The 25,196-nt window shown below is 52.8% G+C and overlaps 1 protein-coding gene across 1 annotated transcript in view; it reads right to left on the reverse strand.

Moving 5' to 3' along the window:
• BOP1 (BOP1 ribosomal biogenesis factor) overlaps positions 1-24,470 on the reverse strand; it is a 74,414-nt gene extending 49,944 nt beyond the window's left edge. The window contains exon 1 of the mRNA XM_038129814.1: positions 24,363-24,470. The gene's annotated coding sequence lies outside the window, so the exon portion shown is untranslated. The remainder of the gene's footprint in view (positions 1-24,362) is intronic.
• Positions 24,471-25,196: the final 726 nt, after the last annotated feature.

The following is a 25,196-nucleotide window of genomic DNA, read 5'->3' on the forward strand; positions in this document are numbered from 1 at the left end:
ATCCCAGGAGCATTCCAGCTGGAATTCCCGGCTCCCCTGCACATTCCCAGCTCTCCCCTCATCCCAGGAGCATTCCAGGAGGAATTCCCGGCTTTCCCCTCATCCCAGGAGCATTCCAGGAGGAATTCCCGGCTTTCCCCTCATCCCAGGAGCATTCCAGGAGGAATTCCCGGCTTTCCCCTCATCCCAGGAGCATTCCAGGAGGAATTCCCAGCTTTCCCCTCATCCCAGGAGCATTCCAGGAGGAATTCCCGGCTTTCCCCTCATCCCAGGAGCATTCCAGGAGGAATTCCCGGCTTTCCCCTCATCCCAGGAGCATTCCAGGAGGAATTCCCAGCTTTCCCCTCATCCCAGGAGCATTCCAGGTGGAATTCCCGGCTCCCAGCCCCAGAACTCCTCGGGTTAACGATGGGGAACCGCTGCGGCTCCGGCCGGGAATGGAATTCCAGCCGGGAATGGAATTCCAGCCGGGAATCGCAGTCCAGCCGGAGCTCTGGTTTAGGAGGGGCTCCTGGAAAAGCGGGAGAGACCCCCCGGGAGGGACCCCCCCGGCCGTGCGGGGGCTCCCGGATCCAGCGGGAAAAGCGGGAACGGGGCCGAGCCCGGAGGGACTCAGGAATTCACCTGGAATTCCACCTGACCCCGGGAATACCCGGTTTTCCTGGGAATACCCATTTTTCCCTGGAATTCTCGTTTTTCCAGGGAATACCCATTTTTCCTGGGAATACCAATTTTTCCCTGGAATACTCAGTTTTCCCAGGAATTCTCGTTTTTCCTGAGAATATGCATTTTTCCCTGGAATTCTCATTATTCCTGGGAATTCTCGTTTTTCCTGGGAATTCTCGTTTTTCCTGGGAATACCCATTTTTCCCTGGAATACCCGTTTTTCCCTGGAATTCTCATTATTCCTGGGAATACCCATTTTCCCCTGGAATACCTGTTCTTCCCCGGAATTCTCATTTTTCCTGGGAATACCTGTTTTTCCTGGGAATTCTCATTTTTCCTGAGAATACCTGTTTTTCCTGAGAATACCCATTTTTCCCCAGAATTCTCATTTTTCCTGGGAATTCTCATTTTTCCTGGGAATCCCCCATTTTTTCCTGGGAGGCTGCTCTGCCTTGGGATGGAATCTCAGTGATCCCACTTGGAAAATTCCAGGATTCCCCCCCAGAACTGCGGGATTTGGGATGAGATCCCACCCCAGGACAGGCCGGGTGCTCACCCTGAGGTTTAGGAATCACCACGGATTCCTGGGATAACGCCCGGCTGGGAATCTGCAACACCTGCCATGGAAAAGCCTTCAAATTCCAAAAAAAACCCACCTCAAAATCCTGAGAAAACCACCTCAAAATTCCCTAAAAAACACCTCAAAATTCCCAAAAAAACCACCTCAAAATCCTGTGAAAACCGCCTCAGAATTCCCTAAAAAACCACCTCAAAATCCGGTGAAAACCGCCTCAGAATTCCCTAAAAAAACACCTCAAAATTCCCAAAAAAAGGCTTCAAAATTCCATTAAAAAGACCTCAAAACTCACAAAAAAACCTCAAAATTCCCCAGAAAAAGACCTCAAAATCCCCTACAAAACACCTCAGAATTCCCAAGAAAAAACACCTCCAAATTCTTTTAAAGAAGACTTCAGAACTCCTAAAAAAACACCCAAAAACTCCCTAAAAACCCCCTCAATATTCCCTAAAAACTCCCACAAAATTCCCTTAAAGCGACGTCAAAATTCCCTAAGAAAAGAGCTCGAGATCCTGTAAAAAAGCACCGCAAAAATCCTCTAGGAACACACCTCAAAATTCCCTAAAACACACCTGAAAATTCCCCAAAAACACACTTCAGAACTCCACAAAAAAACACCTCAAAACCCCTAAAAACCACCCCAAAAATCCATTAAAACACCCCTGAAAATTCCCTAAAAAAAACCCTGAAAATTCCCTTTAAATGCACCACAAAGTTCCCTTAAAAACACCCCAAATTCCCCTAAAAAAAAACCCCAAAAATCCCTTAAAAAACACCTCAAAACCCCTACAAAACGACCTCAGAATTCCCTTAAAAAGCACCCCAAAATTCCCTAAAAACCACCCCAAAACTCCTGAAAAAACACCTCAAAAATCCATTTTGAAAAAACCTTCAGAATTCCCTGAAAAAGCTCAAAATTCCCTAAAAAAACCCCTCAAGAATTCATTTTAAAAAACCCCCTCAAATCTCCTAAAAAAATCTCAAAAATCCATTTTAAAAAACTCTGAAAATTCCCTTAAAAGACCCTCAAAGTCCATTTAAAAAGCCCCAAAATTCCCTAAAAAAACCCCACGCAAATCCCCTAAAAAAATCTCAAAAACCCATTTAAAAAAAAAAAACCCTGAAAATTCCCAAAAAAAAAAGACCTCAAAATTCCCTAAAAAAACCCACCTCAAAACCTCCTAAGAACCACCTGAAAATCCCCTAAAAATTCCATTTAAAATCCCTCAAAATTCCCTAAAAACCCCTCAAAATTCCCAAAAATCCCGGATATCCCCCCCCGGTGTGGCCCAATCCCGGCTCCATCTCTGTCGCCCCTCTTTGGGAATATCCCGGGATAAATTCGGATATTTTTTTTTTTCCAGCCAGCCCCAGATCTTTCCGTGCTCCTTTTCCTGCCCGTGGAAAAAGTTTCCCCGTCCCGATCCAAGATTCCTGGCGTGCTGCTGGCTCCCGACCCGGCCTCGGCTCCTGGCAAATCCTTCCCCTCTCGCTCCGACTTTTCCATTCCCGACACCTCGGGAGCCGTTCCCGGCCTGGGGGGGCACAGGAACCGCCCCCTCCCCCTTTTTTTTCCTTGGAATTCTGCCCTTCCCGGGCTGGGAGGAACCTGCGAGGCTTCCCAGTATCCCGGGGGGATCCAAACTGGGAATTCCTGGGATGGGAGAATCTGGGAATATCCAGCCCAGGCAGGAATTGCATCCCAAAATCCCAGTTTTCCATGGGAAGCCATTCCCTGATTGCCATCCCTCCAGCCTGCATCCCAAACCCCTCTGCAGCTCTCCCAGAAAAACCCTGGAAAAGGCTCTGGGATTCTCCTGGATACCCTGGGAGGGTTTCTGGGATTCTCCTGGATCCCCCTGGAAAAGGTTCTGGGATCTCCTGGAAAAGGTTCTGGGATTCTCCTGGATCCACCAGAAAAGGCTCTGGGAATTCTCCAGGATCCCCCTGGAAAAGGTTCTGGGATCTCCTGGAAAAGGCTCTGGGATCTCCTGGATCCCCTGGAAAAGGCTCTGGGATCTCCTGGATCCCCCGGAAAAGGCTCTGGGATTCTCCTGGATCCCCCTGGAAAAGGTTCTGGGATCTCTGGGATCCCCCTGGAAAAGGCTCTGGATCTCTGGGATCTCCCCTGGAAAAGGCTCTGGGATCCCCTGGAAAAGGCTCTGGGATTCTCCTGGATCTCCTGGGAGGGTTCTGGGATCTCCAGGATCCCCCTGGAAAAGGTTCTGGGATCCCCTGGAAAAGGTTCTGGGATCTCCTGGATCCCCTGGAAAAGGCTCTGGAATTCTCCTGCAAGAGCAGCAATCTTGCATTCCCAGCTCCAGAACTTCTGGAATTTCCCTTTCTTCCCAGAATTGGGGCAAAACTAAGGAATTTTGGGATGTTTGGGCTCCCGGGAATGGGGAGGATTCTCCTCCATCCCAAGCCTTGGGAATTCTGGGATGAGAGAGGAAAATCTGGGATAAGGGGGGTGGGAATGTGGCCGGGGTGGGATTCCCTGGGAACTCCCTCCTGGAGGGGCCAATCTGGGAATGGGGTGGGAATGGAGGGGATTTCAGGGATGATCCCATTCCCAAGGGACACCTCCTGCTCTTCCAGGGATCCCCCTTTGGCAGCCCTGGATTCTCTGGGAATTCCATCCCAAAATCCCAGTTTTCCATGGGAAGCCATTCCCTGTTTCCCACCCCTCCAGCCTGCATCCCAAACCCCTCTGCAGCTCTCCCAGAAAAACCCTGGAAAAGGCTCTGGAATTCTCCTGGATCCCCCTGGAAAAGGCTCTGGGATTTTCCTGGATCCCCTGGAAAAGGATCTGGAATTCTCCTGGATCCCCCTGGAAAAGGATCTGGGGTCTCCTGGAATTCCCTGCTGTTCCTGCACATTCCCAGCTCCATTCCCGAGGAATTTTCCAGGACAGGTCCCTGCCCCGGCTCTGGAGGCGAATCCAAAGGATCCGAGGGACCCGAGGGCTCCGTGGCCACCCGGATTTGGGACTGGGGGCCCCCGCAGCCGCCGCCGCTTCCGGAGGAGCCGCCGGAATTCCAGACCCCCCTTCCCGAGGCCCTCGGGAAGAGCCTCCCACAAAAGCAGCGCTCCCGTTCGGAGCAGGCTCCGCTCGTTAAAGTTATGGATGGAAAAGGGAATAAAAAAAAAACCTGGGAAAAGCTCCGGCGGGAGCAGGGGGAGGGGAGAGCGGGATGAACAATGGGATAACTGGGATAACACCTGGGATAAGCACCGGGATAACTGGGATGGGATAACGGGGCTGGGACACGCGGGGCCGGCTCCCCCTTCCCAGGCTGCCCCAATTCCCCCTTCCCCGGGGCTTTTCCCAGCTGGTTCCAATCCCGGGATCGGCCAGCTGGGATCGGGATCAAAGCAGCCATTCCCGGCGGGATCGGGGGTGGAGCGGCCCCCGCGTCCCGGTGGGGCCGCACCTGCATCCCTCAATCCCTCAATCCCACAGCCACGGCTCCACGGATCCATCCCTGATCCCTCAATCCCACAGCCACGGCTCCATGGATCCATCCCTGATCCACAGCCACGGCTCCATGGATCCATCCCTGATCCACAGCCACGGCTCCATGGATCCATCCCTGATCCCTCAATCCCACAGCCACGGCTCCATGGATCCATCCCTGATCCACAGCCACGGCTCCATGGATCCATCCCTGATCCCTCAATCCCACAGCCACGGCTCCATGGATCCATCCCTGATCCACAGCCACGGCTCCATGGATCCATCCCTGATCCACGGCCACGGCTCCATGGATCCATCCCTGATCCACGGCCACGGCTCCATGGATCCATCCCTGATCCACGGCCACGGCTCCATGGATCCATCCCTGATCCACGGCCACGGCTCCATGGATCCATCCCTGATCCACAGCCACAGCTCCATGGATCCATCCCTGATCCACGGCCACGGCTCCATGGATCCATCCCTGATCCCTCACCCACAGCCACAGCTCCATGGATCCATCCCTGATCCACAGCCACGGCTCCATGGATCCATCCCTGATCCACAGCCACGGCTCCATGGATCCATCCCTGATCCCTCAATCCCACAGCCACGGCTCCATGGATCCATCCCTGATCCACGGCCACGGCTCCATGGATCCATCCCTGATCCCTCACCCACAGCCACGCCTCCACGGATCCATCCCTGATCCACAGCCACGGCTCCATGGATCCATCCCTGATCCACAGCCACGGCTCCATGGATCCATCCCTGATCCCTCAATCCCAGCACAGCTCCATGGATCCATCCCTGACCCCTCATCCATGGATCCTCGGATCCATCTCTTATCCCAGAGGTGCATTGATCCATCCTTCATTCCTCATCTCTCACCCCAGAGCCATGGATCCATGGATCCTTCCCTCAATCCATGGATCCATCCCCAATCCATGGATCCATCCCTCATTCCTCATCCATAGATCCATGGATCCATCCCTCAATCCAGGGATCCATCCCTCATTCCTCATCCATAGATCCATGGCTCCATCCCAAATCCACGGATCAACCCCTCCTTCTCCTGCTCCCCATCCCAGTCCCAGGAAGGATTTTCCAGGGCCGCTGGGTTTTCCCTGCCAGCATTCCAAGGGTTTAGGAAAACAGGGCCCCACTGCCCCCCAGGAGCCAATCCAAGGGAGATTTTTGGGATCTGGCAGATTCCGGGATCGTGGAATGCCCTGGCTGGGAAGGGAAGGGCCATCGGGAACGGCTTTTCCAAGGAAAAGAGCCCAGGGAAGCTGAGCTCCAGCCAGGAGGGAGCTGGGAGCAGCTGGGATGGGATTGGGATGGGACCCTTGGGATGGGATGGGATCCATGGGATGGGATCCATGGGATGGGATGGGATCCATGGGACGGGATGGGATCCATGGGACGGGATGGGATCCATAGGATGGATCCTTGGGATGGGATGGGATCCATAGGAAGGAATGGGAAGAGATCCATAGGATGGGATCCATGGGATGGGATCCATGGGATGAGATGGGATGGGATCCATAGGATGGGATCCATGGGATGAGATCCATGGGATGGGATGGGATCCATAGGATGAGACGGGATGGGATCCATGGGATGGGATGGGATCCATGGGATGGGATCCATGGGATGGGATGGAATCCATGGGATGGGATCCATAGGATGGGATCCATAGGATGGGATGGAATCCATGGGATGGGATCCATAGAATGAGATGGGATGGAATCCATGAGATGGGATCCATGGGATGAGATCCATGGGATGGGATGGGATAATGGGATGGGATCCATGGGATGAGATCCATGGGATGGGATGGAATCCATGGGATGGGATCCATAGGATAGGATGGAATGGAATCCATGGGATGGGATCCATAGGATGGGATCCATGGGATGGGATGGGATCCATGGGATGGGATCCATGGGATGAGATGAGATGGGATCCATAGGATGGGATCCATGGGATGAGATCCATGGGATGGGATGGGATCCATAGGATGAGACGGGATGGGATCCATGGGATGGGATGGGATCCATGGGATGGGATCCATGGGATGGGATGGAATCCATGGGATGGGATCCATGGGATGGGATCCATGGGATGGGATGGAATCCATAGAATGAGATGGGATGGAATCCATGAGATGGGATCCATAGGATGAGATCCATGGGATGGGATGGGATCCATGGGATGGGATCCATGGGATGAGATCCATGGGATGGGATCCATGGGATGGGATGGAATCCATGGGATGGGATCCATAGGATAGGATGGAATGGAATCCATGGGATGGGATCCATAGGATGGGATCCATGGGATGGGATGGGATCCATAGGATGAGACGGGATGGGATCCATGGGATGGGATGGGATCCATGGGATGGGATCCATGGGATGGGATGGAATCCATGGGATGGGATCCATGGGATGGGATCCATAGGATGGGATGGAATCCATGGGATGGGATCCATAGAATGAGATGGGATGGAATCCATGAGATGGGATCCATGGGATGGGATGGAATCCATGGGATGGGATCCATAGGATAGGATGGAATGGAATCCATGGGATGGGATCCATAGGATGGGATCCATGGGATGGGATGGGATCCATAGGATGAGATGGGACGGGATCCATGGGATGGGATGGGATCCAGGGGATGGGAAGAGTTCCATGGGATGGGATTGGGATGAGATCCATGGGATAATGGGACGGAGGGAGGGAGGGAGGGAAGCAGGGCCAGGAGCGGGGCCGTGGCCTCTGGCAGCCGCCGGAGCAGCAGCGGGAGCCGGGAAAAGCCGTTCCAGGGATTTGGCTCCGGAGCAAAGCCACGGCCACGCTCCGGGAGCTGGACACGCTCCAGGGATCTGGACGCATTCCAGGGATCCGGCCCTTGGCTCCGGACACGCTCCAGGGATCTGGACGCATTCCAGGGATCCGACCCCTGGCTCCGGACACGCTCCAAAGATCCGGCCCTTTATTCCCAAACACTCCAGGGATCTGGACATGTTCCAGAGGTCCGGCCCTTTGCTCCCAACACGCTCCAAGGATCCAAACTTTGGCTCCCGATATATTCCAGGGATCTGGCCCTTTGCTCCCAAACGCATTCCGGGGATTTGGATCACTCAAAAGATCCAGCCCTTTATTCCCAAACACTCCAGAATTCCAGCCCTGTATTCCCAAACACATTCCAGGGATCCAGCCCTGTATTCCCAAACACATTCCAGAATTCCAGCCCTGTATTCCCAAACACATTCCAGAATTCCAGCCCTGTATTCCCAAACACATTCCAGGGATCCATTCCTGTATTCCCAAACACTCCAGAATTCCAGCCCTGTATTCCCAAACACATTCCAGGGATCCAGCCCTGTATTCCCAAACACATTCCAGAATTCCAGCCCTGTATTCCCAAACACATTCCAGGGATCCATTCCTGTATTCCCAAACACTCCAGAATTCCAGCCCTGTATTCCCAAACACATTCCAGGGATCCAGCCCTGTATTCCCAAACACATTCCAGGGATCCAGCCCTGTATTCCCAAATGCTCCAGGATCCAGCCCTGTATTCCCAAACACATTCCAGGGATTCAGCCCTGTATTCCCAAACACTCCAGGATCCGTTCCTGTATTCCCAAACACATTCCAGGGATCCATTCCTGTATTCCCAAACACATTCCAGGGATCCAGCCCTGTATTCCCAAACACATTCCAGGGATCCAGCCCTGTATTCCCAAACACTCCAGAATTCCAGCCCTGTATTCCCAAACACATTCCAGGGATCCAGCCCTGTATTCCCAAATGCTCCAGAATTCCAGCCCTGTATTCCCAAACACTCCAGAATTCCAGCCCTGTATTCCCAAACACTCCAGGATCAGCCCTGTATTCCCAAATGTGGAATCCTGGCCATGGGATCCTGTCCATGGAATTCTGCCTTGGGATCCTGTCCATGGGATCCTGGAGAGGGATCCTGGCCATTGGATCCTGTCCATGGAATTCTGCCTTGGGATCCTGTCCATGGGATCCTGGAGAGGGATCCTGGCCATTGGATCCTGTCCATGGAATTATGTCCATGGGATCCTGGAGAGGAGTCCTGTCCATGGAATTCTGCCTTGGAATTCTGGCCTTGGGATCCTGGTCTTAGAATCCTGGCCATGGGATACTGGCCATGGAATTCTGGCCATGGAACGCTGTCCATGGGATCCTGGAGAGGGATCCTGCCCATGGGATCCTGGCCTTGGGATCCTGGAATGCTTTGGCCAGGAAGGGATTTCAGGGAATCATCCCATCCCAACCATTCCACGGGCAGGGAACTTCCCAATATCCTGGGACGATCCTGGGCCAGTGCCAGGGCCGGATCCCGGCCCGAGAATGCTGGAAATTGTTTGGGAATTGCTGGGAATTGTCTGGGAATTGCTGAAAATTGTTTAGGAATTGCTGGGAATTGCTGAAAATTGTTTGGGAATTGCTGGGAATTGCTGAAAATTGTTTGGGAATTGCTGGGGCGGCCGCGCTGCGCCGGCAGCTCCGAGCCCTCGCTATCTCCCGGCCTCTGCCAGGGATTGTTTTGTTCCAGAGTTTTTCCAGGAATCCCAGCTCAGGCCGGAGCTGTTTTTTTGGGACGAGCTGTGCTCCTGGATGAGGAGAGAGGAATCCGAACTGTCCTGAAATCCGGGAGGCCTGGGAGGGACAGGGAGCAGGGATAGGACTCGGAGATTCCCAAAGATTCCCTGGGAAGAGGCAGAGCCCTGGGATACAGAAATGGAGGAGGGAATTCCCGCAGGGAATTCCCGCAATTTCCCGAGGGAAAATCCACAGTTCCAGCTCTGGCTCCTTCCCGGGATGATCCTTGCCCTGCTCCTGCCTTTTCCCAGGAATTCCCAAACCCTCCTGGCTGGATTTGAACCCCTGGGAATTCCTGCTGGAGCTGGAATCCCGGGGATTATCACATCCCACCAGGAACGGGATGAATCCCACAGCTCCTTCCCTCCTCCAAATCCCACAAAATCACGCTCCCAGCTCTGGTTTTCCTGGATAAATCCATCCCAAGGGAATGGGATCAGCCAGGGTCTGGATTTGGGATTATCCGGGGGTTTTTTCCCTGTGGACTTGATCCCATTTTGCAGAAGTTTGGGAATGGTTTGGGAACGGCTCAGCTCCTTCTGTTTTCCCTATGAAAACCTCACGGGAGCACAATTCCATGGATGGAATCCTGGAATTCCAGAGGCTGGAAAAGCCCCGGGAGCCGCCCAATCCCAGCCCCTGGCCAAGGCCTGGCCACATTCCCAAGTGCCACATCCGCAGGGAACCCAATCCCCAGGGACGAGGGCTTTGTGCCAGGCAGGGAATCATTCCCAAAATCCAACCTCGGGATAACGAATTCCATGCCCAGCTCGCCCGGCCACCTCCACATCCCAGAAAAATCGGGAAAACCAGGGAAATGAGGGTGACGGGGCAGTTTTCCAGTGGAATTTGGGGCTGTTTTCCACTGGAATTTCCGGGCAGCTCCCGCTGCTCTCGGATCCACCCCCATGACGAGAGCTCCGAGGAATCCGAGCGGGCACCGGCGCCTCCGGAGCTCCCTCGGGATCCGGGCCTGGCACCGGAATATCCCCGGGCAGGAGCTCTCCACATGGATTCCAGTCAAGGCAGCGCTAAAAAATTCCATCAAAATCCATAAAAAATCCGTAAAAAATCCACCCAAACAGAGGAACCTCCTCCCCCCCTCCCCGTTCCCGAGCTCTAAATCTGGACTCGGCCGTCGCCACAGCAAAACCAGGAATCTTCCCAAAATATCTGCGGGATCATCCGAGCCAAAGCCAGTCCTGGGTGGGATCCACATCCCAAAGTTTCCCCTCTGGATGCTCCCTGCTGGGCAGCGGGAGGGAATTCGGGATCGAGGAGTGGAAAAGAGATTTCCCCGAGTTTTCTGGCTGTGAATATTCCCGGGAATCGGGGCAGCAAATCCCGGAGTTTGTGGGGAACGATGCCGAGGCCCGGAACAGGCTCCGGCTGCCTCCGCGCATTCCCAGAATCCGGAGCCTGATGAGGTGGGAGCTTGGAAAAGCAGCCAGGAATTCCGGCCGGGAGCGGCTCCAGGGCCCCCCGGTTCGGGATGGGAACGGGGGTGAAAATCCCGGGAATGGGGAGTTTGGGGTGGGATGGGAATGGGGTGAAAATCCCGGGAATGGGGAGTTTGGGGTGGGATGGGAATGGGGTGAAAATCCCGGGAATGGGGAGTTTGGGATGGGATGGGAATGGGGTGAAAATCCCGGGAATGGGGAGTTTGGGATGGGATGGGATGGGAATGGGATGAAAATCCCGGGAATGGGGAGTTTGGGATGGGATGGGAATGTGAAAAAGTGGGAATGGGGAATGGGAATGGAAATGGGGAACGGGAATGGGATAATGGGAACGGGAATGGGGATGGAAATGGGGTTGGGGATGGGAATGGGGATGGGAATGGGGAAGGGGGATGGGATTGGGGATGGGATTGGGGATGGGGAATGGAAATGGAATGGGAATGGAATGGGAATGGGATGGGAATGGGAACGGGGATGGGAATGGGGATGGGAATGGGAATGGGGAATGGGATGGGGATGGGGGAATGGAAATGGAATGGGAATGGAATGGGAATGGGGATGGGGAATGGGAATGGGGGAATCTATGGGGGAATGGGGAATGGGAATGGAGAATGGAAGTGGGAAATAGGAATGGGGTTGGGAATGGGATTGGATGGGAATGGGGATGGGAATAGGGATGGGGATGGGAATGGGGATGGGAATGGGGATGGGAATGGGGATGGGAATGGGGATGGGGATGGGAATAGGGATGGAGATGGGGAATGGGGAATGGGAACGGGGAATGGGATGGGAATGGAATGGGAATGGGATGGGAATGGGGATGGGAATGGGAATGGGGAATGGGGAATGGGGATGGGGATGGGAATGGGGATGGGAATGGGGAATAGGGATGGGAATGGGGAATAGGGATGGGAATGGGAATGGGGATGGGAATGGGGTGGGAATGGGAATGGGGATGGGAATGGCAATGGAGATGGAATGGGAATGAGGTGGGAATGGGAATGGGGATGGGAATGGGAATGGGGATGGGAATGGAATGGGAATGGGAATGGGAATGGGAATGGGATGAGAATGGGGAATGGGGATGGGGGAATTTATGGGGGAATGGGGAATGGGAATGGAGAATGGAAGTGGGAAATAGGAATGGGGTTGGGAATGGGATTGGATGGGAATGGGGATGGGAATAGGGATGGGGATGGGGAATGGGGAATGGGAACGGGGAATGGGATGGGAATGGAATGGGAATGGAATGGGAATGGGGATGGGAATGGGGAATGGGAATGGGGAATGGGAATGGGGATGGGAATGGGGATGGGGATGGGAATGGGGATGGGGATGGGAATGGGGATTGGGAATGGGGATTGGGATGGGAATGGGGATGGGGAATGGGGATGGGAATGGGGGAATGGGGATGGGGAAATCAATGGGGGAATTTGGGAATGTGGGAATGTGGGAATGGCAATCCCAACCCTCTGGAACTCCCCGTTCCCGAATTTCAGGTGCAGAATTTGGGATCAAACTCCCCCCACCACCCGGAATTTTTGGGAAGACATTCCACGGCCAGCCGGCAGCACGGAGCGGAAAAATTTCCAGGAGGGAGAGAAAAAAGCAGGAATATAAAAAAAAGCAGGAATGTTAAAAAAGTAGGAATATTTTAAATAACAAGGAAAAAAAAGCAGGAATATAACAAAAAGCAAGGAAAAAAAAAAGCTGGAATATTTAAAAAAACAGGGATATGAAAAATGCAGGAATACAAAAAAAGCAGGAATATTAAAAAAATCAGGAATATAAAAAAAAAACAGGAATAAAAACCAGCCAGGAAATAGGAAAAAAAAGCAGGAATTAAACAAAAATGCAGGAAAAAGGTGGAATATAAAAAAGCAGGAATATAAAAAAGCAGGAATATAAAAAAGCAGGAATACAAAAAAAAGCAGGAATAAAGAAAAGCTGGAATAGATTAAAAAAAAAGCAGGAATATTTAAAAAAGCAGGAATATAAACAAGGAACAGGAAAAGGTGGAATATTAAAAAAGCAGGAATTTAGATAAATAAAAAGGAATAAAAATTGGAATATAAAGAAGCAGGAATATAAAAAAAAGTAGGAATACAAAAAAGGTGGAATATTTTTTTAAAAAGCAGGAATGTTTTTAAAAAGGGAATATTAAAAAGCAAGAATATAAGAAAGCAGGAATAAAAAAACCCAGGAATATAAAAAAGAATCTTGATTAAAAAAAACCAGGAATAAAACAAAGGGCAGGAGCACAAAAAAGCAGGAATTAAAAAAAAAAAGATGGAACGTAAAAAAAAGCAGGAATATAAAAAAATCAGGAATAATTTTATAAAGCAGGAACGTAACAGAAAGCAGGGATTTTAAAAAGCAGGAATATAAAAAAAAGGAGGAATAAAAAAAAAAAAACCAGGAATACAAAAATAAAAGCAGGAATACAAAAATAAAAGCAGGAATATAACGAAAAGCAGGAATAAAAAAGGTGGAACACAAAAATAAAAGCAGGAATATAACAAAAAAAAAAAAAGGTGGAATACAAAAAAAAAGGTGGAATACAAAAATAAAAGCAGGAATATAACGAAAAGCTGGAATAAAAAAGGTGGAATATTAAAAAAAAAGGAGGAATACAAAAAAACCAGGAATACAAAAATAAAAGCAGGAATAAAAAAAAGGTGGAATATTAAAAAAAAAAAAGGAGGAATACAAAAAGAACTGGAGCATAAAGAAGCAGGAATATTAAAAAAAAAGTGGAATATTAAAAAAAAAAAAGAAAGAAAGAAGCAGGGATATAAAAAAATCAGGAAAAGTTTCCGCTCGCTCCGGGTCATTCCAATGTTTTGGGTGATGTCATTCCTTCCACACGGAAAAAGCTTTTCCTGCCCGAAATTCGGGAATTTAACCCTTGCTGGGCTGGAAGGGCCCAAACGCGGCTCCTTTAACCCTTTGTGGGCCGGATCCCGGCATGATCCAAATCTGCCATCTCCCAGCCTCGGTTTTCCCCGTTTTCAGCCTCTGGCTTCCAAAAATTCCAGCCCCTTTTATCCCAAATTCCAGCCTCTTTTATCCCAATTTCAGCCCCTTTTTTCCCAAATTTCCAGCCCCACTTCTCCCAAATTCCAGCCCCTTTTATCCCAATTTCCAGCCCCACTTTTCCCAAATTCCAGCCTTGGTTTTCCCCAATTTCCAGCCCCTTTTGTCCCTATTTCCAGCCCCACTTTTCCCAAATTCCAGCCTTGGTTTTCCCCAATTTCCAGCCCCTTTTATCCCAATTTCCAGCCCCACTTCTCCCAAATTCCAGCCTCTTTTTTCCCAAATTTCCAGCCCCACTTCTCCCAAATTCCAGCCCCTTTTATCCCAAATTCCATCACTTTTTATCCCAAATTCCAGCCCCTTTTTTCCCAATTCCAGCCCCTTTTCCCCCTACTTCCATCACCTTTTTTTCCCAATTTCAGCCCCTTTTATCCCAAATTTCCAGCCCCAGTTTTCCCAAATTCCAAACCTTTACCCCACTTTCCAGCCCTTTTATCCCAACTTTTTTCCCGAATTTCCAGCCTTGGTTTTCCCAAATTCCAGCCCCACTTCTCTCAAATTCCAGCCACTTTTTTTTCAAATTTCCAGCCCCACTTCTCCCAAATTCCATCACTTTTTATCCCAAATTCCAGCCCCTTTTATCCCAATTTCCAGCCCCACTTCTCTCAAATTCCATCTCTGTTTCTCCCAATTTCCAGCCCCAGTTTTCCCAATTTCCAGCCCCAGTTTTCCCAAATTCCAAACCTTTTATCCCAAATTCCAGCCTTGCTTTTCCCAAATTTCCAGCCTTGCTTTTCCCAAATTCCAGCCCCATTTATCCCAATTTCAGCCCCTTTTTCCCCAATTTCCAGCCCCTTTTTTCCCAAATTCCAGTCCCACTTTTTCTAAATTCCAGCTCCTTTTTTCCCAATTTCAGCCCCACTTTTTCCAGCCTCTTTTATCCCACTTTCAGCCCCTTTTTCCCCAATTTCCAGCCCCTTTAATCCCAATTCCAGCCCCTTTTATCCCAATTTCAGCCCCACTTTTTCCAATTTCCAGCCCCTTTTATCCCAGCTTTCAGCTCATTTTTTCCTATTTCCAGCCTCAGTTTTCCAAAAATTCCAGCCCTTTTATCCCAATTTCCAGCCCCACTTCTCCCAAATTCCAGCCCCTTTTATCCCAACTTTCAGCCCCATTTTTCCCAAATTTCCAGCCTTGGTTTTCCCAAATTCCAGCCCCACTTCTCCCAAATTCCAGCCACTTTTTTTTCAAATTTCCAGCCCCACTTCTCCCAAATTCCATCACTTTTTATCCCAAATTCCATCTCTGTTTCTCCCAATTTCCAGCCCCAGTTTTCCCAAATTCCAAACATTTTATCCCAATTTCAGCCCCTTTTTTCCCAATTTCAGCCCCACTTTTTCCAATTTCCAGCCCCTGTTTTCCCAAATTCCAGCCCTTTTATCCCACTTTCCAGCCTTGCTTTCCCAACGTCCAGCCCCTTTTCCCCCTACTCCCATCACCTTTTTTTCCCAAAATTCCATCCCCACTTCTCCCAAATTCCAGCCTCTTTTATCCCAATTCCAGCCCCTCTTTTCCCAGTTTCCAGCCCTTTTAGCCCACTTTCCAGCCTTGCTTTTCCCAACTTTCAGCCTGAATTTTCAGCCCCAGTTCTCCCAAATTTCCAGCCCCAGTTTTGCAATCTCCATCCTCAATTTTCCCAATTTCCAGCTTCAGTTGTCCCAAATTTCAGCCCCTTTTTTCCCTATTTCCAACCCCAGTTTTTCCAAATTCCATCTCTGTTTCTCCCAATCTTCAGCCTTGGTTTTCCTAAATTCCAGCCACTTTTATCCCAACTTTCAGCCCCATTTTTCCCCATTTCCAGCCTTGGTTTTCCCAAATTCCCGCCCTTTTATTCCACTTTTCAGCTTTGGTTTTCCCAATTTTCAGCCCAAATTTTCCCCAGTTTTCAATCCCAGTTTTCCCAAATTCCAGCCTCAGTTTTCCCATCTTTGAGCTTCTTTTTTCCCTATTTCCAGCTCCTTTTTCCCCAAATTTCCAGCTCCAGATTTCCCAAATTCCAACCCTTTTATCCCACTTTCCAGCCTTGCTTTTCCCAACTTCCAGCCCTTCTTTTCCCAAATTTCCAGCCCAATTTTTCCCAACTTCCATCCTCAATTTCCCCAAATTCCAGCACCATTGTCCCAAATTCCAGCCCCACTTCTCCCAAATTCCAGCTTTGCTTTTCCCAAATTCCAGCCCTTTTATCCCACTTTTCAGCCTTGGTTTTCCCAAAATTCCAGCCCCTTTTATCCCAACTTTTCAGCCTTGGTTTCCCAACTTTCAGCCCCAGTTTTCCCCAATTCCATCTCTGTTTCAGCCTCAGTTTTCCCAAAATTCCAGCCCTTTTATCCCACTTTTCAGCCTTGCTTTCCCAACTTTCAGCCCCCTTTCCCTCTATTTCCAGCTCCTTTTTCCCCAAAATTCCAGCCCCTTTTATCCCAACTTTCAGCCCCTTTTTTCCACAAATTCCAGCCTCAGTTTTCCCCAATTCCATCTCTGTTTCAGCCTCAGTTTTCCCAAAATTCCAGCCATTTTATCCCACTTTTCAGCCTTGCTTTCCCAACTTTCAGCCCCTTTTCCCTCTATTTCCGGCTCCTTTTTTCCCAGATTTCCAGCCCTAGTTTTCCCAATTTCCAGCCTTGGTTTTCCCAAATTCCAGCCTTGGTTTTCCCAAATTCCAGCCCTTTCATCCCACTTTCCAGCCTTGCTTTTCCCAACTTTCAGCCCCCTTTTTCCCCATTTCCAGCCCCATTTTTTCCCAAATTCCATCTCTGTTTCTCCTAAATTCCAGCCTTGGTTTTCCCAAATTCCAGCTCTTTTATCCCACTTTCCAGCCTTGCTTTTCCCAACTTTCAGCCTCAGTTTTCCCAAAATTCCAGCCCCTTTTATCCCAACTTTCAGCCCCTTTTTTCCACAAATTCCAGCCCCAGTTTTCCCCAATTCCATCTCTGTTTCAGCCTCAGTTTCCCCAAAATTCCAGCCCTTTCATCCCACTTTTCAGCCTTGCTTTTCCCAACTTTCAGCCCCTTTTCCCTCTATTTCCAGCCCCATTTTTTTCCCAAATTCCATCTCCGTTTCTCCCAAATTCCAGCCTTGGTTTTCCCAAATTCCAGCCCTTTATATCCCAACTTTCAGCCTTGGTTTCCCCAACTTTCAGCCCCTTTTTTCCCCAATTCCATCTCCTGGGAATTCTCCCCTCCTGGGAAGGGACTGGGAATAAAAAACGGTGGGAAATCAGGGAAAAGGGCCTGGAGGGAATTGGTGGATGGAGAGAGGTGGAAAAGAGGGATTTGTGTGGAAAAGTGGGATCAGAAATGATGGAAAATGGGGAAAAGCAGGATCTGAAATGAGGAAAACAGGGAAAAGCAGGATCTGAAGTGATGTAAAACAGGGAAAAGAGGGATTTGTGTGGAAAAGCAGGATCTGAAATGATGGAAAAGGGGGAAAAGCAGGATCTGAAACGATGGAAAACGGGGAAAAGCAGGATCTGAAATGACAGAAAACCTGGATTTGTGTGGAAAAGTGGGATCAGAAATGATGGAAAATGGGGGAAAGGAGGATCTGAAATGAGGAAAACAGGGAAAAGAGGGATTTGTGTAGAAAAGCAGGATCTGAAACGATGGAAAACAGGGAAAAGCAGGATCTGAAATGATGGAAAATGGGGAAAAGAGGGATTTGTGTGGAAAAGCAGGATCTGAAATGATGGGAAACAGGGAAAAGAGGGATTTGTGTGGAAAAGCAGGATCTGAAATGAGGAAAACAGGGAAAAGCAGGATCTGAAACGATGGAAAATGGGGAAAAGCAGGATCTGAAATGATGGGAAACAGGGAAAATGGGGATTTGTGTGGAAAAGCAGGATCTGAAATGATGGGAAACAGGGAAAAGCGGGATCTGAAGTGATGGAAAGTGGGGAAAAGAGGGATTTGTGTGGAAAAGTGGGATCAGAAATGATGGAAAATGGGGAAAAGCAGGATCTGAAATGACGGAAAAGGGGGAAAAGCAGGATCTGAAGTGATGTAAAACAGGGAAAAGAGGGATTTTTGTGGAAAAGCAGGATCTGAAATGATGAAAAATGGGGGAAAGGAGGATCTGAAATGATGGAAAACAGGGAAAAGAGGGATTTGTGTGGAAAAGCGGGATCTGAAACGATGGAAAACAGGGAAAAGAGGGATCTGAAGTGATGGAAAACAGGGAAAAGAGGGATTTTTGTGGAAAAGTGGGATAAGAAATGATGGAAAACGGGGGAAAGCAGGATCTGAAATGATGGAAAACCTGGATTTTGTGGAAAAGCAGGACCAGTGAGAGGGAAAAGGGACAGCCTGGAGGGAACCTGTGGATTCAGAGAGGAGGAAAATGGGGATTTGTGTGGAAAAGCGGGATCGGGGCCGTCGGAAGCGCAGCGGAGGCCGGGAAGCCACAACAGCCGCAGGATCCGAAGGGAGCGCGGGGGGGAGAGGCTGGAAAAGCTGGAAAAGGCCGGGAATCGATCCCGAAAGGGCCGGAGAGGGAGGGATTGTCTTACACCGACTGCGAGTGCCAGAGGCTTCGGAAACACCGGGAGAATGATGGGAATAACAACAGCGGGCCGAGCGAGCCGCTGGAAATCCTGGATCAAAGCTCTTCCCGAAATCCGGCCGTGCCCGGAGCGGGAGCTGGGGATGGCGGGGATCGGGAGTGCCCCGGGAGCCCTCGGGAATTCGGGTGCCCGCTGGAATTCCAGGGGTTTTCCCGAGGAAAGGCAGCGCAGGGGGTGTGTGCAGTCTCCCGATCCCAAAAATCTGGGATGGGCCCGGCGGCTTCCTCGGGATGCTGGGGAAATTGGGATTGTTCCGGGTGGGAATGGCTGGAGAAGAGACTCACAGCTGGGAAGGTGGGAAAAAGGGGCTGGAAAATGGGAAAAATGGGGCTGGAAAATGGGAAAAATGGGGCTGGAATCTGGGAAAAATGGGGCTGGAATCTGGGAAAAATGGGGCTGGAATGTGGGAAAACTGAGACTGAATACTGGGAAAAATGGGGCTGGAATGTGGGAAAACTGGGGCTGGAATGTGGGAAAAATGGGGCTGGAATTTGGGAAAAATGGGGCTGGAAAATGGGGGAACTGGGGCTGGAAAATGGGGGAACTGGGGCTGGAATTTGGGAAAAATGGGGCGGGAAACTGGGAAAAATGGGGCTGGAATTTGGGAAAAATAGGGCTGGAAAACGGGGGAACTGGGGCTGGAAAACGGGAAAAATGGGGCTGGAATTTGGGGGAATCAGTGCTGGAAGTTGGGAAAACTGGGGATGAAATGTGGGGAAAATGGGGCTGAAAGCTGGGAGAAGTGAGGCTGGAAGTTGGGAAAAATGGAGCTAGAAGCTGGGAAGAACCAGTGCACAAAGGCGGGAAACTGAGGCTGGAAGCTGGAAAAACTGGATGTGGAATTTGGGAGAAGTGGGGCTGGAATGTGGGAGAACTGAGGCTGGAATCTGGGCAACCCAGGCTATTCCCTCACAAACAATTCCCTGTTTTTGGAGCTAAACCCACGAATTCCCGCCTCCATCCCTGCTCCCCATTCCCATTCCCAATCCCTGCTCTCAGCCCCATTCCCAGTCCCCAATCCCAGTCCCATTCCCACTCCCAATCCTCCATCCCCATCCAGCCGTTCTCATTCCCAATCCCATTAGCCCATTCCCATTATCCCGTTCCCGTTATCCCATTTCCCCATTCCCATTATCCCAATCCCATTATCCCGTTCACAATCCCATTATCCTATTCCTGTTATCCCATTCCCAATTCCATTATCCCATTCCCATTATCCCGTTCCCATTTCCATTATCCCAATCCCCATTATCCCATTCCCAATCCTATTATCCCATTCTCATTCCCCCATTCCCAAACCCATTCCCATCCCATTATCCCATTGCCATTCCCCCATTCCCAATCCTCATTCCCCCATTCCCAGTCCCATTCCCAATCCCATTATCCCAATCCCCCAATCCCATTCCCCCATTCCCAATCCCCATTATCCTAATCCCATTAACCCATTCCCATCCCCATTCCCAATCCTATTATGCCAATCCCATTATCCCATTCCCATTATCCCATTCCCACTCCCCATCCCCGTTATCCCATTCCCATTATCCCGTTCCCGATCCCGGCCAGCCCGGCAGCTCCGGAGCACGCGCGGGGCCCCTCCGGCCACGCTCCGGAGGCCTCGGGAAGCGCTGCCAGCGGCACATTCCCGTTCACTGCCCCGGAATCCTCCCCCTCCCGCTCCGCTGGCTCCCGGCTCCGGCACACGGAGCTCCCGATCCCGCCGGGAGCCTCCCCCCGGCGCGGCTGCGGAGGAGGGAACGGCCTTGGAAGCGCCGCCGGAGCGCTCCGAGCCCTCATCCATCCATCCATCCATTATCCCGACATCTGGAATTGTCATTCCGGGAGGAAACGGAGCCCCCGGCCGCTTCCTCCCGCCGGCAGCCCCGGCACATCCATCTCCGCTCCGGCCGGGAATGCCGCCGCAGCGCCGGGACGGGACGGGGCACCGGGAGCGGGGTCAGAGCAGGGAGCGGGAGCGGGATCTGGGCCGGCCCCGGGACAGCGGGACCGGGATCTGCGCCAGCCCCAGGGAGCTGGGACCGGGATGTGTGCCAGCCCCGGGGCACCGGGATTGGGATCCAAGTCATTCCAGGGCACCAGGAGCGGGGTCAGAGCAGGGAGCCGGGATCGGGATCTGGGCCGGCCCCGGGGCACCGGGATTGGGATCCAAGTCATTCCAGGGCACCGGGAGCGGGGTCAGAGCAGGGAGCCGGGATCGGGATCTGTGCCAGCCCCGGGGCACTGGGATTGGGATCCAAGTCATTCCAGGGCACCGGGAGCGGGGTCAGAGCAGGGAGCCGGGATCGGGATCTGTGCCAACCCCGGGGCACCGAGAGTGGGAGCAGAGTCAGAGCAGGGACTGGGATCGGGATCTGTGCCAGCCCCGGGGCACTGGGATTGGGATCCAAGTCATTCCAGGGCACCGGGAGCGGGGTCAGAGCAGGGAGCGGGAACGGGACCGGGATCTGGGCCGGCCCCGGGACACCGGGATTGGGAGCGGGGTCAGAGCAGGGACTGGGATCTGTGCCATCCCTGGGAACCGGGATCGGGATCTGTGCCAGCCCCAGGGCACCGGGATTGGGATCCAAGTCATTCCAGGGCCCCAGGAGCGGGGTCAGAGCAGGGAGCCGGGATCGGGATCTGTGCCACCCCCGGGACACCGGGATTGGGAGCGGGGTCAGAGAGAGCAGGGACTGGGATCTGTGCCACCCCTGGGAGCCGGGATCAGCTCCGTGCTATCCCAAAGACCCGGGACTGGCCCGATGCCATCCCCGGGAGCCGGGATCAACTCCATGCTATCCCAAAGAGCCGGGACTGGCCCGGTGCCATCCCCGGGAGCCGGGATTGTGTCCCTGCCATCCCAAAGACCCGGGACTGGCCCGGTGCCATCCCCGGGAGCCGGGATTGTGTCCCTGCCATCCCAAAGACCCGGGACTGGCCCAGTGCCATCCCCGGGAGCCGGGATCAGCTCCGCACCATCCCAAAGACCCGGGACTGGCCCGGTGCCATCCCCGGGAGCCGGGATTGTGTCCCTGCCACCCCAAAGACCCGGGACTGGCCCGGTGCCATCCCCGGGAGCCGGGATTGTGTCCCTGCCATCCCAAAGACCCGGGACTGGCCCGGTGCCATCCCCGGGAGCCGGGATCACTCCATGCTATCCCAAAGAGCCGGGACTGGCCCGGTGCCATCCCCGGGAGCCGGGCTCGCTCCGTGTCCCCCGCCGGGCCAGCAGGGGCCGGGCCGGGCTCGCCGCCGCGCAGCTTCCCGGGAACGCGGCCAGGCGGCTGCGGCGGCTGCCGGGACGGCGGGAGCGCGGCCAGGACGGATCCGTGCGGAGCGCGGGGGCAATTCCAGAGGAAAGCGCTCCCGGGGGCCGCTCCGGAGCTTTTCCAGACCTGCTGCCGGCCGGGACGCAGGTGCCGGGGGCCGTGGAATCGCAGACTGCCTCGGGAAGCAGGGAATTCCGGGATCGGCCCTCGGAGCCCGCTATCCCAGCCTGGCCTGGGACACTGCCGGGGATGGGGATCGCCCGGGAATTCCATCCCAGCGCCCTCACAGCCAGGAACTGCAGCCCAAAATCCCGATATTCCATGGGAAGCCATTCCCTGTTCTTCATCCCTCCAGTTCTTACTCCAAATCCCCCTCCAGCTCTCCCAGAAAAACTCCTGGGAAAGGCTCGGGGATCTCCTGGAATTCCCATTTTCCTGCTGCACATTCCCAGCAATCCCAGCTCCTGCTGATCCCTGCGTGCCCCAAGGGATCTTCCCCTCCCCCAGAGCCACCAGGTCCGGGACTGATCCCAAATCCAGCCCTGGAAAATCCGGCTGAGCAAACAGGGATGGGTTGGGAATCGGGATTCAACTGGAATCCTAAAACCATGGAATCCTGAAACCATGGAATCACGGAAGGGTTTGGGATGGAAGGGATTTTAGGGATGATCCCATTCCCATGAGCAGCCCCAGATTCTCTGGAAATTTCATCCCAGGCAGGAATTGCTTCCCAAAATCCCACAAATCCAGGGGAAAGCCAAGGCTGGGGGAATTCGGGAGCATCCCGGGCTGATCCTGGGTCGAATTTGTGCCGACGGAGCCACGAAAAAGAGGGAACGACACCAGGACACCCCCAGGGATGGCAGAGCCCCCTCAGTCAAATCCAGCTTTTCCAGCAAAATTCCATGATCCCACATCCACAGGGATTGGAATTCCAGCCCTGGACAGTCCTTTCCAGGGGGAATATTCCCACAAATCCCACCTAAACCCCCCTCATGGCGCCACCTGAGGCCGTTCCCCTGAATTCTTTATAACAATGTCCCAAAATTTCCATGATTTTACTGAAATCCAGGGAAAACCGCTCACATTTTCCTGCCTAATTTGTCTGATTTTCCCGAGCAAATCCCACTTTATCCAAGCACATCTCCCAGAATTCTCTCCCCGGGTTCATCCTGGCGTTCCCAGGGTGAAATCCACGGCAAACTTCCCTTAGGACGGGGTCAGGAATCAGTTAGGATCGGGATACGACGGAGCCATTCCCAAAAATCCGGGATAAGGAGCACCAAACCCGAATCCCGGCGTTTTCCCGAGTTCTGCCAGGGTTTTTTTTGGGAACAAAGGCTCTGGAAGCGGCTCAGGGCCGGGATCAGCGCTCCCCCCTCTGGCAGCTCCGGGATGCATTCCCGAGCTTTTCCACACATTCCCCAAATTGTTATTCCAGAGAAATCCCGACGAACCCCGCTCCGGGGGCGGCCTCGGCTCCGGAGGATCCTCTGGAAAAATCCCTGGGATCTCCCTGGGGGTTGTTGGGATCCCTCTGGAATTCGGCGGCGCCATCCCGATCCCATTCCCGGTGTATCCCAGCCTTTCCCAGGCCGTTTTTCCAGCTGTGATTCCGGAATTCTCCCCCTCTCCGAGGTTTTGTCCCGGTCAGGGCTGCGGCTCCCGGGGCCTTTCCAGGAGAATTCCGGGCTCCGGCCGCCCCCGGAGCGCCGGGAATTGCCAGGGCCGGTAATGGATTGAGCAGGGATTCGGGAAGAGCCGCGGGGTTTGCCGGGAAGGGCCGAGCCCTGCCGAGATTCCCGGGATCCCGAGCTCTTCCCGAGGTTTTCCAAGGCCTGAGCAGGGATGGGAACCCTGGGAAAGGCTCTGGGAGCTCCCGGAATTCCCGAGCGGGAGCTTTGGGAGTGTTCTCACACGGAATACGCAGCGTTCCCGAAATTCCCTCCCTCCCCAGAGCCGACACGGAGACGGAAATCAGGGAATTGCAGAGCTTGGAAAAGGCCAACCCTGGCCCTGGCCCCATCCCACATCCACAGGTGGGGAATTCCAGCTGGGAATGGCGATCCCAGCCCAGAATTCCAGCTGGGAATGGCGATCCCAGCCCAGAATTCCAGCTGGGAATGGCGATCCCAGCCCAGAATGCCTGCTGGGAATGGGGATGGATCCCAGCCCAGAATTCCAGCTGGGAATGGGGATGGATCCCAGCCCAGAATTCCAGCTGGGAATGGCCATCCCAGCCCAGAATTCCAGCTGGGAATGGCGATGGATCCCAGCCCAGAATTCCAGCTGGGAATGGCCATCCCAGCCTGGCCATGTCCCCATCCCACATCCACAGGGATGGGAAATCCTGGGAATGGGGATTCCAGCCTGGAATTCCAGCCCTTTCCAGGGGAATATTCCCAAAATTCCCAACCCGAGGCCGTTCCCCGGGTCCTGTCCCTGTTCCCTGGGAGCAGATCCCACCCTGGATCCCTTCAATCCCGCATTTCTCCGGGATGAGCCCCACCAGCCGCTCCAGACTTTTCCCAACTCCATTGTTTTTCCCTGGACACCGAATCCATCCCTTCCATCACACCAAATCCGCCACTTCCATCTCGGACCCAGGATAAAATTCCAGGAATTCCGTCGGATCCTACCTCCTCATCCGAGCTGTCTTCCTCGTACTCATCGTGGACAACCAAATCCTGCTTCCCTTCCAACGGGGAATCGTCTTCCAAGGTTTTCCTCTTCCCAGGAGCCCCTTTGGCCTGGAAAATGGGGAAAAGGCAGCTCTGTGAGATCCCGAACCAAAATTCCGGGAATTTCGGTCCCAAGGAAGGAAAGGAGTTTGTTAATCCCAGCCTGGAAGGGTGGGAGGGATTGGGATGGGGATAGGGAAATCCTCGGGATGAGGAGCCAGGAACCAGCCTGGGCATGGACACGGATCCATGGAAAAGGGGCTGTGGAATGCCAGGGAAAAGTGGGAATTCTGCCCCTCTGCCTCGCTCAAATCCCAGCTGGAATCTGGATCTGACACCAGAGAGGTTTGGGAATGAGCTGGGAATGTGCAGGGGGAGCAGGGAATTCCAGGAGATCCCAGAGCCTTTTCCAGGGGTTTTTCTGGGAGAGCTGCAGAGGGGTTTGGGATGCAGGCTGGAGGGATGGGAATCAGGGAATGGCTTCCCATGGAAAACTGGGATGTTGGGATGCAATTCCTCCCTGGCAGGGAATTCCCAGAGAATCCAGAGCAGCCCCAAGTTCTCTGGAACATCCCGAGATAACGGGAGCTGCCCCATGGAATGGGATCATCCCTAAAATCCCCTCCATTCCCACCCCATTCCCAGCATTCCTGGCCCTTCCAGGAGGGAATTCCCGGGGAATCCCACCCCGGCCACATTCCCACCCCCCTTATCCCGGATTTTCCCCTCTCCTCCCGGGATTCCCAAGGTTTGGGATTGAGGGGAATTCTCCCCATTCCCGGGAGCCCAAAG

This window comes from Motacilla alba, chromosome 2, assembly GCF_015832195.1.
Source record: "Motacilla alba alba isolate MOTALB_02 chromosome 2, Motacilla_alba_V1.0_pri, whole genome shotgun sequence".
Lineage (NCBI taxonomy): Eukaryota > Metazoa > Chordata > Aves > Passeriformes > Motacillidae > Motacilla > Motacilla alba.